This window comes from Dama dama, chromosome 12 (assembly GCF_033118175.1).
Source record: "Dama dama isolate Ldn47 chromosome 12, ASM3311817v1, whole genome shotgun sequence".
Lineage (NCBI taxonomy): Eukaryota > Metazoa > Chordata > Mammalia > Artiodactyla > Cervidae > Dama > Dama dama.
Genome location: NC_083692.1, coordinates 22,851,287 through 22,866,276, shown reverse-complemented (window position 1 = coordinate 22,866,276; position 14,990 = coordinate 22,851,287). Strand labels below are relative to the sequence as shown.

General features: G+C 50.9%; 1 protein-coding gene and 1 non-coding gene across 4 annotated transcripts in view; both read right to left on the bottom strand.

Annotated features, from left to right (window-relative positions):
* Positions 1-14,990, bottom strand: part of ACTN1 (actinin alpha 1) — a 97,056-nt gene that overhangs the window by 61,049 nt on the left and 21,017 nt on the right. The window lies entirely within an intron of this gene.
* LOC133067512 (U6 spliceosomal RNA) lies at positions 13,029-13,135 on the bottom strand. Its single transcript, XR_009695303.1, has one exon. It is a non-coding gene; the product is annotated as a U6 spliceosomal RNA (small nuclear RNA).

The window sequence follows — 14,990 nt, the reverse complement described above, 5'->3', positions numbered from 1 at the left end:
GCTACAGTCCATGGGGTCGCAAGAGTCAGACATGGCTGAGCAACTAAACAACAACAACAACCTGGTCCAGGGTGTGTCTGTCTGTCTGTCTGTCTGTGTGTCTCTGACCACTGCTCTGAGGAAGTAAGTGAATTTTTAAAGCTGAGGAATTTTAATTAGATGAAGAGACTGTAAATGTGGAGGAGGACCATAAAGTTTATCAGCAAAACCAGGGCACTTGAAAGCAAAGGGAGGGGCTGTTAATAATTACATCCAGACAACAGGTGCAAACGGAGATGCATGGTACCCAGTGCACGTGTGGGGTCAGGGGTGGCCAGGGAGGTGGTGTTGCCCAAGCAGGGGAAAGAAAATATCAGAGGCCCCAGGGGGAAGGGACGAAGGCTGCTGAAGCCACTGGGAAATGGACACGCGGACTGATGCAGGAAGAGAGGAGCAGGGAGCCAGGAGCCAGCAGACCGCAGGAGCATGGAGCTCCCCAGGATGCTGGATGGGTGTCTCCTGAGAACAAGGGAGAGGTTTTATTTGATTTCAGCTGAGGGTTGTGCTTAGTCACTCAGTCTGTCCGACTCTTGAGGCCCCACAGACTGTAGCCTGCCAGGCTCTATGGGATTCTCCAGGCAAGAATACCGGAGTGGGTTGCCATTTCCTTCTCCAGGGGATCTTCCCGACCCAGGAATCGAACCCAGGTCTCCTGCATTGCAGGCAGATTCTTTACCAACTGAGCTATGAGGGAAGGGTAGGGTAAGGTGGGTGTACAGGAATCAGGTCCTAGTTTATACATACTTACACTGACATTTTAGAAAGAGACACCTAACCACAGTGTGAAGAACAGATGAGAGGAGGGCCAGAATGGCAGGAGAGACCAGTCAGGGGACCATGGCAAGAGAGGTCCAGGCAAGAGGCAAAGGTGACTTAGACCAGGGTGGTGGTGGCAGGGACAGAGAAGTGGGTGGGTATGAGAGATACAACTCAGGGAGAGAGCGAGGGAGGGAAGAAGGGCTCAGAGGTCACACCAAGGTTGTGGATCCAAGCCAACAGAGAAAGGCAGAATGGGAGAAGGTGCCAGACATCCACAGCACTCACCACGGTCCACCATCCTCAGCCTGACAGTCTAACCTGAAGTCAGCACAGAAGGACTTCAGAGAGCAGGCTGCCCTCCACAGCCCACTGCCCCAAGTGCTCCGTCAGTACAAGACAGTCAGCCCTCAGTAATGCCACCCTATGAGGCTGGTACTGTCATTCATCCCATTCTACAGAGGAGAAAACTCAGACAGAGATGCTCACAAGGTCACATCAAACAGCCAGTCAGAGGAGTGCACAGCTCATGCTTCTGACTCAGGCTCGCTCAGCGTGGCCCTCCTTCCTCCTGCTCCTCCTGCGGGCCCAGCAGCAGGTCACATGCACCAGCCCGGGCAGGGCTCCTCCTCTCTTGTTGCCCACAGCGCACCTCACTGCAGCCCAATCGGACTGCCCTCGGGGGTGAGTCCAGGCAGAAGCAGCCCCCGAAGGCGCCGCCGCCCGATCCCCATCCAGGTAGAGGTAACCCTGCTGTGCAGTCAGGGTGGGCCATCCCACCCTGGAACACCTTAAAAGAGCAATTCCAATGCCTCCCGCCACACCCCTCTTCCCCAAACCTCTCCACCAACACAGGGAGAAAAATCAACCTGAAATCATCATTAGGAGGTTCTCAGGGGGAACCTGGAAGGGGACGTGGTACACAGATGACCTAAATCAGTTTCCCTTCAATGGACACCAGGCCAACCCCGGGAATAAGGAAGAAGGGAGGCCGTGGGCCCCTGCATCTGGCATGGCCAGCTGACCTTGGCCAAGTCCATTCCTCTCTCCCACACACTCTGACTTCTCCATCTGAGCAGGGGAGCCAGCCCTGCCTGTGCTTCTAGAAGGCTTTCCAGACCTAATCATAAAAAGGGGGAAGGGAGAGAGATGGAGACCTACCTGCCCAGGACTCTGCCAATGGCCCTGGGAAGATCCCACTTTGGGCCAAGTAAAGACACAGCCCCTAAGTCAAGGAGACTTTGGTCTAAGAAGGATGACAAATGTTAATCAAAGACTCATATAAATAAATATATATTTGCAAACTAAACTTCAGTGCATACAGAAAAATTTATGGAAGATCTGAGGCTAAAATGGGCCCCTAAGTCCAGGGACCTCCCTAGTGGCTCAGCAGTAAAGAATCTGACTGCAATGCAGGAGACACAGGTTTGATCCCTGGGCCCAGAAGAACTCCTGGAGAAGGAAATGGCAACCCACTCCAGTATTCTGGCCTGGAAAATGCCATAAACAGGAGGGCCTGGCGGGCTACAGTCCATGGGGTCGCAAGAGTCAGACATGACTGAGTAACTAAACAACTTGGTCCAGGGTGTGTGTATGTGTGTGTCTTATTTGGGCCCTGCCCACCTGGCCCCGGCCACCCCTAAACTCCTCACACCTGCTGACTCCCAGCAGCCCTGGGACAAAGCCCTTGCTCGTGAAGCTCACCTGGGCCCTAGTTTTCAGAAGGCACACCTGGGAAGTGTCCTAGCGTGCCTACCACCTGTTTCCTGTGCTGGCCTCTGCAGGCTTCCCTCAAGGGGGTCAGAAGGCGCCACGGGTCTCCCTCTGCCAACACTGCAGCCGTGTTACTCACCTCCTTCCAGTTGCCCCGTTTTTCTCCATCCCCCACCTTTTCCATGCTTTACTAGAATGTTTGCAGGCACAATGGACACACAGCACCGGGAGATCTGAGTTCTAATTCTGGTTCCACCACCAGGGAACAAGCCATCTGTTCAGACCACCACCACCTCTGACCCTTCCACTCCACCATCTCACCTGTAAAGCCCCCCTCACCTTACGTGGGGCCTTACTGCCTCAGACCTGCCGCAGAGGGCTCTTGTGAAGAACAAGCGATACAGCCACTGGGAAAGCAATCTGAGGGAGGTGAGGTTTCCCAAGTTGGCCGAATCATACAATATGATGAAAATACAGACCCCACCCCGACAACTGCCATTCTGGTTCAGGAATTCTGGGGTAAGAACAGGTATTTTAACAAGTAACAAGTACTCCACTAGAATCAGACCTGTTGGGGCAACTCTGGGCTCTGAAAACATCCCGGAAGTCTTTATCGCCTTGCCTTCTGGGCAGAGTTTGTGTAAGTGCTCCCCGGCTCCAGGCACACTTACAAAATAACAACCCCTGCTTAGAGAGCCCACCAGGTGCAGAACGCCATCATCTCGTTTAGTCCTGGCCATGATCCTGCAAGCGAGATCGCCTTCCTTCTACAGATGAGAAAACCGCGGCTCAGAGGGAGGACGTGTTGGAGGACACAGGCTAGTAAGACAGCAGAGCTCCCCTCCAGCCCCGAACTGGCGGCTCCAAAGGCTGTTCCCAGTACCCGGAAACCTCTGCAGGATGGACTTTCCTGCAGGGAGGGGCAGAAATGAGCCAGCAGCCCCAAGCTGGACTCGCTCTCCTGTTCCCTCCCCAGAGCCTGGACAGGACCTGTGCACAGGTGGTCCCAAGCATCCAATCCTGCGGAGAAAGGCGCATTCTACTGCATGGAGACAGAGGCTGCTGCCTCCTATGCCCACATGTGAGGGAGACAGGATCCTGGAGCCTGCGGTCTACAAAGGCAGGTCGCTTGGTCATGTCCGACTCTTGTGGCCCCATGGAACAGAGCCTGCCAGGCTCCTGTGTCCATGGGATTCTCCAGGTAAGAATACTGGAATGGATTGCCATGCCCTCCTCCAGGGGATCTTCCCAACCCAGTGATCCAACCTGCATCTCTTACATTGCCTGCATTGGCAGGCGGGTTCTTTACCACTAGCACCACCTCGGAAGTCCACAAAGGTAGGTAGGACCCACGTAGGAAACAATCGGGACAGGAGACAGGGGACAGGGCAGGGGCACTTCTGAGCCAGAACTCCTGGTGCTGGAGAGAAGGGCTCCCAGAAGGTTTAACAGGATAGGGTGCCAAGATCAGAAGACATATTACATCTGGAATGAAGCCCAAGGTACCCTGGACTCCTCCTTCCCCACAACACACAATCACCACTCGGCAAGCAGCAACCGGCTGCATGGAGAGTTTCACACAACTCCGGACTCCGTGGAGAGGAAGTAATTTCCTCCTGCAGAGGAAACTGCCACCACCCAGCCAGGCGGCATCACACAGCTTCTTGCTCCTCTCCCAGCCTCTCCAGGGACCAGACAGCTGAGAAGCAGAGGGAAAGCACCATGGCCCTCCTAAAACCTCGCCTTCCCCCACAGTCCTCACCCAGACCCGGCAGCGGGTGACTTTTCTCCCACTTAGAGGGCACAATAATGACACAGCTGACATTTAGTCACACTCACTAAGCACTTTGTCCTGATCATCACATTCACTCTTCACAACAAGTTTTAAGAGGGAGATTTTGATCCCTGTTTTAGAGAGAGAGAAACTGAGGCTCTGGAAGATTAATTAACCCAACTGGCAAAAAGCAGGCCCCAAACCCCAAACCAGGCATTTCCTAACCAGATCCCAAACTCTTTTTACTTTCTCTTTTCTCTCACTGAGCATCTCTAAGTACAGGGTCCTAGACCAGTGACTGCCACAAGAGAGAGAGCCCAGCTCCCAGGGAGCCACGGCCAAGCCGATAGATAACTACACACCCCACCAGTGACACGTGGACTGAGCATCGGGAAATGACAACACAGATTCTGGCCAGGGGCCAGTACGTGGCACGTGGTGGAGGTCCACTCCAGACAGCAGGCAGAAACCAGTTCGCTCTGCAGGGTGAGCATGTTTGGGGGCCCGACTCCAGACAGTGGTGGACCGTGAGCAGAGCAGGAAGCGGAGGCGAGAGCTCGCTCTGTGAGCAAGAAATAGACCTTTTCTCCACAGGAATTTAGGAAGTGTGCCATTAGTCTCTGGAACTCCCTGGAAGACAAGGGATCACACAGTAACCGTCTAGGAGAGAAACAGCCTGGGGCAGGAAGAACTGTGGGGAAAAAAGTCAGTGGGGAAAATGGGGCCAGTTGGCTCTGGGGTCCCTGTTCCACCCCAGGGTGCCCAGAAGAGTGCACCCCGCTTCACCAGATTTACAGAGAAGAGGGATGGGGATCTGGCCGCCAGAGGCCCTCCTCCATCAGGAGATTCGGAGCTTCACACTAGCTCTGCAGTTCCAGGTCTCCCCAGAGCTGTGCTGCAGCTGGCCTTGGACACAGAACACCAAGGAAACCCAGCTGGCCAGCCCACCCACCTCAGCTGACAGCTACCACTGCAGGCCAAGCCAGCCAGCCAGGAACCCAGCCCTGGGGGAAGAGCAACAAGACGTGGGAAAGGGCCCAGGGCGCTGTGCTGACCTAACACCACTGACATGGGGGCTCAAAGTGCCTGAGAGGTGCAAACAGTAAATAGTCAATACATAAAATATTGCAATTACATTTCTGGGTATAGACAGAAAAGAACTGAAAGCAAGGCCACGTTCCTAGCAGCATTATTCACAATAGCCAAAAGGTGGAAGCAACCCAAATGTCCATCAACAAATGCACAGATAAACAAAATGGTGTGCACATGCAATGGAATATTAGTCAACCTTAAAGAGGAAGGAAATGCTGACACACCACAGCGGGGATGAACATTAAGGACACTATGCGGAGTGAAATAAGCCAGACATGAAAGGACAAATGCTGCTGGATTCCACTTTAATGAGGTTCCTAAAGCAGTCAAGTTCACCGAGAAGAAAGAATGGTGGTGGCCAGGGGCTGGGGGAGGACTAAAGGGGAGCTGCTTGTCCCATGGGTGCAGAGTTTCAGGTTTATGAGATGGTGGTGATGGCAGCACGACAATGTGAATGTACCTGTTGCCATTAAAATGCCCACTTTAAAAATGGTCAAAATGAAAAAAAATAAAATAAAATAAATAAAAATGGTCAAAATGGTAAATTTCAGTTATATATACTTACCACAATTAAGTAAATATATATATATATATAAATTAAATATGAAATATTGTATGTGGCATAGAAAAATAACCATGTTACCTGTAGGGAATTGTTTTGTTTTGTTTTTACCATGAGCATGTCATACTTTCATAATAAAACCAAAAAAGACAGTTAGATTTATAAGGCAAACAGATTTCAAACTGCAACCAACGATGGGATTTAAGAACTCCCGGTTCTTAGAATGGCACAAAGATGTCGCCTGACTCCTCCCCTGGCTACCACCACCAGCCTGGCCTGCAGTGGACCATGAGAAATACCCCCTCCAAAAGCAGTAAGTCAGGCTTTGGGTGCTGGCCAGGTGTACCACATGTGTCCCTGGCCCTCCTCTGCCCCCATGAAATCAGCAGGAGGGAAGTACCCCACCAAGCCAGAGGTGATGGAGAGGGTGGAGGGCCCTCCCGGGGCTCTGACTCTAGGATGACTCCAGTTACGGTTTCCCTGGGAGGAAATGAGCCCAAACACCCTTCTTCCCTTCTAGGACAGCACAAGGGAATGACTTGGCCCATCCCTGCATGCCCTAGCCTCTCCCGAGATGGCACTGATGAAACCACCCCACCATCCTCCTCCACAGTGGGGAGGACGCTAGACTGAAGAGGGAGGCAGAGGAAATGGCTCATCTGCCCAGTTGAGGAAGACATAGGATGAGGGAGGTACAGAGAACCCTCAGCTCCCTCCATAACACACCAGGCTCTGCCTTCAGTCCTGTGTTCCCACTGACTAGTCCCTGCTGATCCATCCGGGACCTGCAGACCCCAGACAACTGGCCTTGCCTCAGTTTCCTGATCTGTAACTTGGAGGGGATGGACCCTTTGCTATCGAAGGCTCCTTTTAGCTCTGAAACACTAGACTTCCCTGGAAACTGGGTGATGGGCCAGAACCAAGAAAGGGCTGGGGAAGATAAGACCCAGCCTTGGAACAGGGCAGCTTCAGAGCAGATGCTCAGAAGGAAACACAATGCTTCTAACTGGAACACCAGCACCTCCACCCTCAGGCCAAGCCACCCACTCATCCATTCATTTCATTTTTTCTGAGCTCTTACCCTGTGCCAGGGACCGAGGCAGTGCGGGAAAACGGCAGTGAGTCAGCCAGCCTTGGAGGTGCTCACAGCCTCGTGAATGTTGCCACCAAGTTTCAAGACCTGCCATCACAACCCCTATCCCCAAGGCCAGCCCTCTGAGGAAGCAGAACCTGAAGAGTGACACAAACAGCAGGCAGAAGGTGAAGCCCGATGGCACCCCGAAGAGTACCAAACCAAACTTGAGAGTCAGGAAAGTCTGGTTCAATCCTGAGTCCGCTGCTGATTCGCTGTGTGACCTTGGACAAGCTTCTTCGGCCCTCTGGGCCTCAGTTTCCTCATCTGTCAAGAATGAGACCAGATCCAATCTTGGATCTGGTCTGTGCAGGACCTTCCAGCTCTGACAGCCTGGGCCTCCTGGACACAAGCCCTCAAACCTGGGATCATGGCCGCGATGCCTGCGGGAACCAGCAGCACGGCTGACCCATGCGGGACCCTCAAATCCAGACAAGCCGAGCTGACAGCCAGCCAAATCCGGGCACTCCACAGCTTGGCGTGCAAAGCCCAGCTGCTGGAGGCAAACGCCTGCTTCAACCTCAGGGATAAAATGGATGTCCAAGTTGTCTCGGAGTTGGAACCTTTTATCTTGGGATGGGGGTCAGAGGACCAGAAGGAAGCTCTGTGCATTCCCTGTGCCCCACTGTCTAGTGCGGGGAAGTGGAGCCCTACTCACACCATCTCTGCTGGATTTGAACCATAAACACAGCCCTTTTCTGAAGGGAAGGACTTAACACAAACCAGATGGAGCAGGGACTTTCCCCCACCCCCTCCTGGCCCTAAAATTAAATGTTCAGTGTCCCCTCTGCCAAAATTCACTTGAAGGCCAAGCCTTAAAGAGCCAGCACCTCCGGTTCTCACCCTCACACACTCTCAATCACATCCCCTCTTAAACAAAATGTCAAGGTCCCCAAATGGAAAGTGTGGATGGGCGGCCTCCCAGGAGTGCCCAGCAGCCCTGCAGGCCAGGGACAGATTTAAAAGGAGAGATCACTGGGGAAGGAAGGCAGACACCCCTGACCCCCTCCACCAGCCCAACAGGGACCAAAGTGCAGCCTCACAGGTGTGGATCGTCAACAGGGGATTTGCCCCCGGGGAGGGCACTGGCGGGGCTGGCAGATGAGCACAGTCATCCCACAGGGATCAGGCCTGAGCAGCAGCCTGGTCCCGGGGGGCACACTGGAGATTCCTGGAAGAGTTCATTTCCTGGACTTCAGTTTCCAGTCTCAAGAAAATGGAGTGAATCACAAGCATTTATTTAAGTCCGATCTCATTCAAAGCAGTGATGACTGGGGTAAAACCCATCTTAGGAGAACTGGACTCTTGTTGGGCTTTGAGGGCTTCCCAGCTGCCAGGCAAGTGACTCCCTGGTCCTGAAAGTTCTCCTGGTCCTAGTCGTTGTTGTTTCTCAGTTGCTCAGCCGTGTCTGACTCTTTGTGACCCCGTGGACTGCAGCACAGCGCCAGGCTTCCCTGTCCTTCACCATCTCCCAGACTTTGCAAGTTCACGTCCATTGAATCAGTGATGCCATCCAACCATCTCGTCCTCTGGTCCTATATATCTTTCCAATTCTGGCTGAAGGCCCTGGCCATCCACCTACCTGCCTCCTCGCCTCCCCATGGCCCCTGGCCATGCTAGGACCACGCCCCAGCAACCAGCACTAATCAGCTTGCTCAGCACATCTAGTCTCCCCAGCAAGCAGACAAATACCCTGCTCTCAAGCTCAGGGGGCCATGTCTTACCCACACTGTGTGCTTCATGGGACCCAACAGTGCACAGCACGCAGCAAAGTGCTCAGAACAGACAGCTAAATCTCACTGAGCTGCCATTCCTCAAGAAAAAGGGCAGGTGATGGCAGAAAAATATTTGGAGAGGGATGTTGCTGCAGACAGCAATTCTCTGACTTGCCAAAAAAAAAAAAAATTTGAGTACTAATTTTTTTTAAGTATTTAATCCTACAACTTCAACACAGTCATTTTCACTTTTGTATGCTATCTTCCTGTTTACACAGATTTTTACAGTTGCAACCGATCACAATGTACATACTAGATAAAGTTCTGCTTTCAACATTCTGTTGAACATTTTATTCCTGTGTGATCATCCTAAATGTCACTTAAAGGCTGAAAAAATGTTCCACCATGATCATGTGTCAGGACGGTCCGTTAAATTCCTCCCCTGACGTGAGAGAGACACAGGAGACTTCCCTTCTGCTCCTACGGACAGCATAGAGAAAATTCTGAAGCCTTTCTTTGTTTTAGTTGGACACTTTCCTCAGGACACAATCCTGGGGGTGGAATTACCCGGCCCAAGGGTAAGAACATTTCCATAGTTCTGCTACATAAACAAGCCCCAGATACTAACCCACAGGCTGCACCAATCCTCAAGGCCTTCAAAAAAGACCACAAGCATGCATTCAATTGGAAGCTTGCCCTGATCGGATTCTCTTCTTACCTTTTTAAAGTTAAGTTGTTCTGACTGGAAGAGTTCATCTTGTCTGGGCCTCCAGGTTCAGTGCTCCGGACATCCTTTTTCTTAAATCTTACCTCCAAGTCCCACCTCCTCTATACCCATCCTTCTTGTAACCCCAGTCCACTCTGACATCAGTAGACCTTGTAGCTCCCCTAAAGCTTTCCCTACCAGACTCAGGCCCCCCATTTCTGAGGCCCCTGACCCCCTTCTACACTGTGACCCCCACAGTGCCATATCTCCCCTGCAAAACTCTTAGCCCCTCTGTTAGGCAGAAGGCTGCCAGAGGGTTTCTTGACCTAGAACCTCCAAGATGACCCCTAAAGGTGTGCAGTCATCAGGGAATTGCCTGTTAAGCTGAGTCCTACAGGCCTTCGAGCTTCCTGCTGCCTGGGCCCCTGTCTCGAGGGGACAGTTTGAGTCTGGGCCAGCAAACACACTGCTGCTGGCAGACCCCCAGGCTTAAATGATCCAGGGCCATAACAATGAGGAGGCGTTTACACAGTCTAGGGCCAACCCAAACCCCTCCTGTCACGCTGTCTGGAGGAAAGCTAGAACCCAGACAACAGCCCACAGTCAGAATTTGGCTCAGCTGAGCGTAGAGGACCAGAGGTCACTAAGGTGGACAGGGAGGGGAGGCGGGCAAAGCAGGATACACAATGCTGAAAAGCCCTCCCTCCACAGGGAACCAAACAACAGGGCTGGCAGGTCACTGCAGGACACAGATGTTTGTGCTTAGTGGCCAGGACAGGGTGGACCGCCTGTCTGGTACAGACACCCCCTCTGCAAGCCCAGGAGGAGAAAAGCGGCTTCCATCCACCATGATCACCGCAACAGTGCTTTCACGCAGCCTTGCAGATAGCCCACCGGCCCATCTGCTCCAAAGCCAAAAACCATCACAAGAGGAAGCAAGAGATTTTCTTTCCTTTCCTCTATAAAGACTTCCCCTCTGGGCTTGGGGTCCAGAAGAGATGCCTGACTCACATTTGGGGGGGTGCAGCTAGTGAATTTGCAGTATATGAGGCGACAAAGCATCACCAAGATGTCCTAGGGGAAGTGAAAGAGTTGAGCTTGTTTAGCTGAACACCTATCGTTCAGCCTGAAGTAACAACATTCCCAGGTCATCCTTCACAGAGGTCTCCAGCGTTGTCTAAAACTTAAGTCAGGAGCTTGCTAGAAATGCAGATCCCATGTCTCTGAGCCTGAAGTATTTGGTTCAGCAGGTTTAGGCAAGATCCAGGAAGCTACAATTTTTACATGAATGCTAGGTGGTCCACAGACTACTCTTTAGGGAATACAGCCTTGGCATGAAACTCTCCACTTGGATGGCAGAGGGTGGACATGCCTGCAGGAACCAGAATTCTACAGGGAACTCATGGCCACCTGGAGTAGTAGATGATCATTTAATAAGGTGTAAGTAGGAGGCCCTTAATTGCTACCTGTCTCCACTCCTCACAGCATAGATCCTCTCTCTTCACAGAGCAAAGCACAAGCCACGGTCTCCTCAGGAGTCCCTCTCCTCCTCCCGATTACCATGCGTTGTAACTAGACCAGCCTTGACAGTTCACTGTGGTTTTCTGGGTGGGGAGAAGCAGAGGGTAGAGTGCCTAACCAACCAGACAGAATAAATCAATCCCAGCCTCTCCACGTGGCCACAAGCTAGAGCCTTACAAGGCCCCAGCAGGGAGCTCTTTACCCAAACAAATAGAACAGCAGCTGAGACGTTCTGGCGGCATCCCCCTTCAGGGCCCCCCAAAGAAATGTTCCAACACCAAGATCCTCTGTGGTGGATCCCACGGTTCCAAAGTTCTGATCATCCACAGCCCCCAGACATTGGAAAACTCTCGCCAACCATGTCAGATGAGCTGACCATAGGACAAACAGCACAAGGAACATCAAGCCTCCTCTAAGTGCACTTCCTCAAGGGCCTGGCAATCCCACAGGTGGGTGACTCTAAGAAGCCATCATTTCAGCATCAGCTCTTCTTCCCATAAGAGGGGTGGCTATGGTCCTGCCCAAGTCCCACTCAACTCAAAGGCAAGGCCAAAGTTGCAGGAAAAAGGAAGTTTCTGTGCACCACCTCCTCCATACCAAAAATAACACAACCATCCAGGTGAGTCCCACTCTGGGCACAGTACCAAGCGCTCCCAGTAGATTCACCCGTTTTGGCATCTGAAGCCATCTAAGAAACTGAACAGAGTCAGACACGATTGAAGCGACTTCGCATAAGAAAGTGTTAATTCTTGGAGTTCCAGGGACGGAGGCCTCCATTCCTATTTGAGGTTAAGTCATTCCATGGACAGACCTTCTTCTTCCTCCTACCCCAGGATGCGTAACTGCTTGAGTCACAGACGTCTCACTGTGGGTTGGAGGTGTCGGTCGACCACCCTCAGCCCAGCACCAGCACCCCGGCCAAGAGGTCAGCAAAGGCCAATCCAGATCAGGAAGCGGTCTCTCCTGCCGCCGGGAGGCCCCCTCCTAAAGACCAGCTGTAGAGGAGAGGGTCACCTGGACCACAGGAAGCGAGCAGGGAAGTGAGAACCCGCACAGAGACGGCAGGCATAGGTTCTCATTTACGACTCGCCCCACTTCCCTTCAATTTCACCAAACACCCTGGCTCTTCTGACGAGCCTCACAGGAACCTGGGGAATGCGGTCTGGAGCCAGGACCAGGCAGAATCTTCGCAGACACAGATTCCACTTCTTGATCGCTTGTCCCACCGGCACTCAGCAGCCATACCCCTGGCCCTTAGGTCTCGCCTGGCAAGGGGCAGCTACTGCTAAGCTGCCAATAGGTGATAATATTTCACATGTTCCTCCCAAATGTTTAAATCCTGACAGTTTCCTAGTTACCTTCTTATGTATCTAGCACTAGATAAAAATGTTAGCAAAGCCTTGAGAACCTTAGAAATGCAAGTCTATAGCCAGATGGGCCAATACCTGAGAAGATACTTTGGGTCCAAGGAAAACCAGGCACCCCCACCTCCGCCAGGTAGGGGTCCCCTAAGGATGGCCATTAAGGGGGGACTGTCACAGATCAAACCCCTGCCTGACAAGAGGCAACAGATTCACCGCAGCAGCCCATCAAACCACACACCTCCATGCTCTCGGGTGAGGGAATTCTAGGCGATCCTTATTTTCTTCTTTGTATTTTGCTGTATTTTTTAAATTCGCCACAGTAAATATTACTTTCCATCTCAACTGGTTTTAAAAAGTAGGTTGAGTATAACCTATAAAAGTACTAAACCACTTTGTTGTACACCTGAAACTGTACTTCAACAAAAAATAGCTTGTATATTATGGATGGCACATTAAGCTAGCCTGCCTTTTCTATTTTTCTTATTATTTTTTAAATTTTATTTATTTTTAACTGAAGGATAGTTGCTTTACAATATCGTGTTGGTTTCTGCCATACATCAACATAAACCAGCCGTAGGTATACATATGTCTCCTCCTTCTTGAACCTCCCTCCCACCTTCTGCCCCATCCCACCCCTCTAGTTTGTCAGAGCACAGAAATACAGACTGCGTCACAAATCTGCATGTCACCCTTGCACCGGGGCCATGCTAATCTTCTCTGTATCGTTCTAATTTTAGTATACATGCTGCCAAAGCGAGCACCATTTTTTTATTAGTCTGCCTTTTAAAGGCAACTGATTAGTATGTAAAAGCACTTATAGAAATGATCATCTCTTTTGACTGATTTACTCAGCTCCTAGATATTATCCTAAAATGCAGAAAAAGGTCCACAGTGAAAGGAGTATTTATAGAGGAATTATCTATGAGAGCTCAAAACTGGACACTACGAAAATGCCCAGGGACGGGAGAATTAAGAGGAGCAGTTTGTCACCTGGCGGAACAGTCGGGCAGCCAGTCGAGGTCCAGGCCCAGGCCTGACTGGACAGCCTCATTTCCGCTCTGCAGCCAAGAGCCAGGCGCCAAGAGCACCTTGTTGAGCAGACCACCAAGTGCTTCCAGAAGACAGCTTCGGCCTCAATGGCTCTGCTTCTAAAGAGGTGGTGTGAGCCAAACTCTTGTTCTCCTAATGAAATAGCAGTTTTGGCCTCAGACGCCCAGTACTTGCAAGCACAAGTCCTCATCTCAGAAAAGCCTCCGAAAACCTCTGAACACAGCCCAGGAGTCCACACTGACCACCCTCTAGCCCCTGTCAGACAAGTGCAAGTGAGTTTCCAGGAAATGCTGACCAGCGTCTCCAAGGACCGGGGCCTCGCTCAGGCTGCAGCTCTAGAAACAGTGGAGCCAGCTTTCATTTCTCAGCTCCCCACAGAAGTGCCTTCACAGCAGTGTGATTTAACATCGTGCCTTTGACTCTACCGCGGGTTGATTTAAGAACCAATATACAGAAAGGTCTCTCTGTGCTCCATGAAACTAACGCTGATGGCATCACCCAGCACACTGCTCTCCTAAAAGGGAAAAGCCCTCAGTGTTCGGTGCTCACGCTAAGAGACAAGGTGTCTCTTTCCCACAAACTAGCGCACTTCCCTTTATTAGGAAATAGATGATAATTCCAATTTCTTCTTTTGTTTTAGCTACTGGGAAGCTCAAAACTAGGGTCAGTGCTGACTTACCAAAACTAAGTTCTTTTAACATTATTTTCTCAATTACCTCACCCACCCACCACCACCCTGACAAGCTCTGGATCTTCTAACTTTTTTTAATTTTTATTGGAGTATGGTTGATTTAAAATTGTGTTAATTTCAGGTAGACGACAAAGTGAATCAGTTATACATGTACATATATCTCCTCTTTTTTAGATTCTTTTCCCTATAGGTCATTACAGAATACGGAGTAGAGTTCCCTGTGCTACACTTCCATTAAGTTTTTGTTTTTTTAATTGGAGGATAATTACTTTTTTTTTTTTTTTTTTGGTGCCGAAACCCGGGAGGATAATTACTTTAAAATATTGTGCTGGTTTCTGCCACACATCTTCATGAATCAGCCACAGGCGTACATATATCCCTTCCCTCTTCAACCTCCCTCCCATCTCCCACTCCATCCCTACCCCTCTAGGATGTCACAGAGCACTGGGTTCATGCTTTCCTCAACTGCTTTTTGGAAAGAGGCAGGAAAGTACATATGCATTCATGAAACAATCTGTATACTTGGATCTCACTTGCTCCAGGGAAGGAAGATCAAGGCTGTGTGGCTATATAAGAAAAAGTATCTTTGATAAAAATGCCAAGTGGGGAAATATAAAAGTAAACTAAATCGTAGATCCACCGCAACTACCATTATCAAAATAACACAAGCATGAGGCTAAAAACAAAAATGGGTTCTCAAAATTTAAGTAGTTGTGTTTAGGTGAAAGGGTTAAAGTGGTCATTCACCGGTCCCCCAAAGTCATTTATCTTCTCAGATGGAAACAGAGGCCCATGGAGGTGAAGCAAGCAGGCAAGTGAGAAACTAGAAAAACCAAGCTCCCCTGGCCTTTTCAGCGTTATCCCCAGGCTGCCCC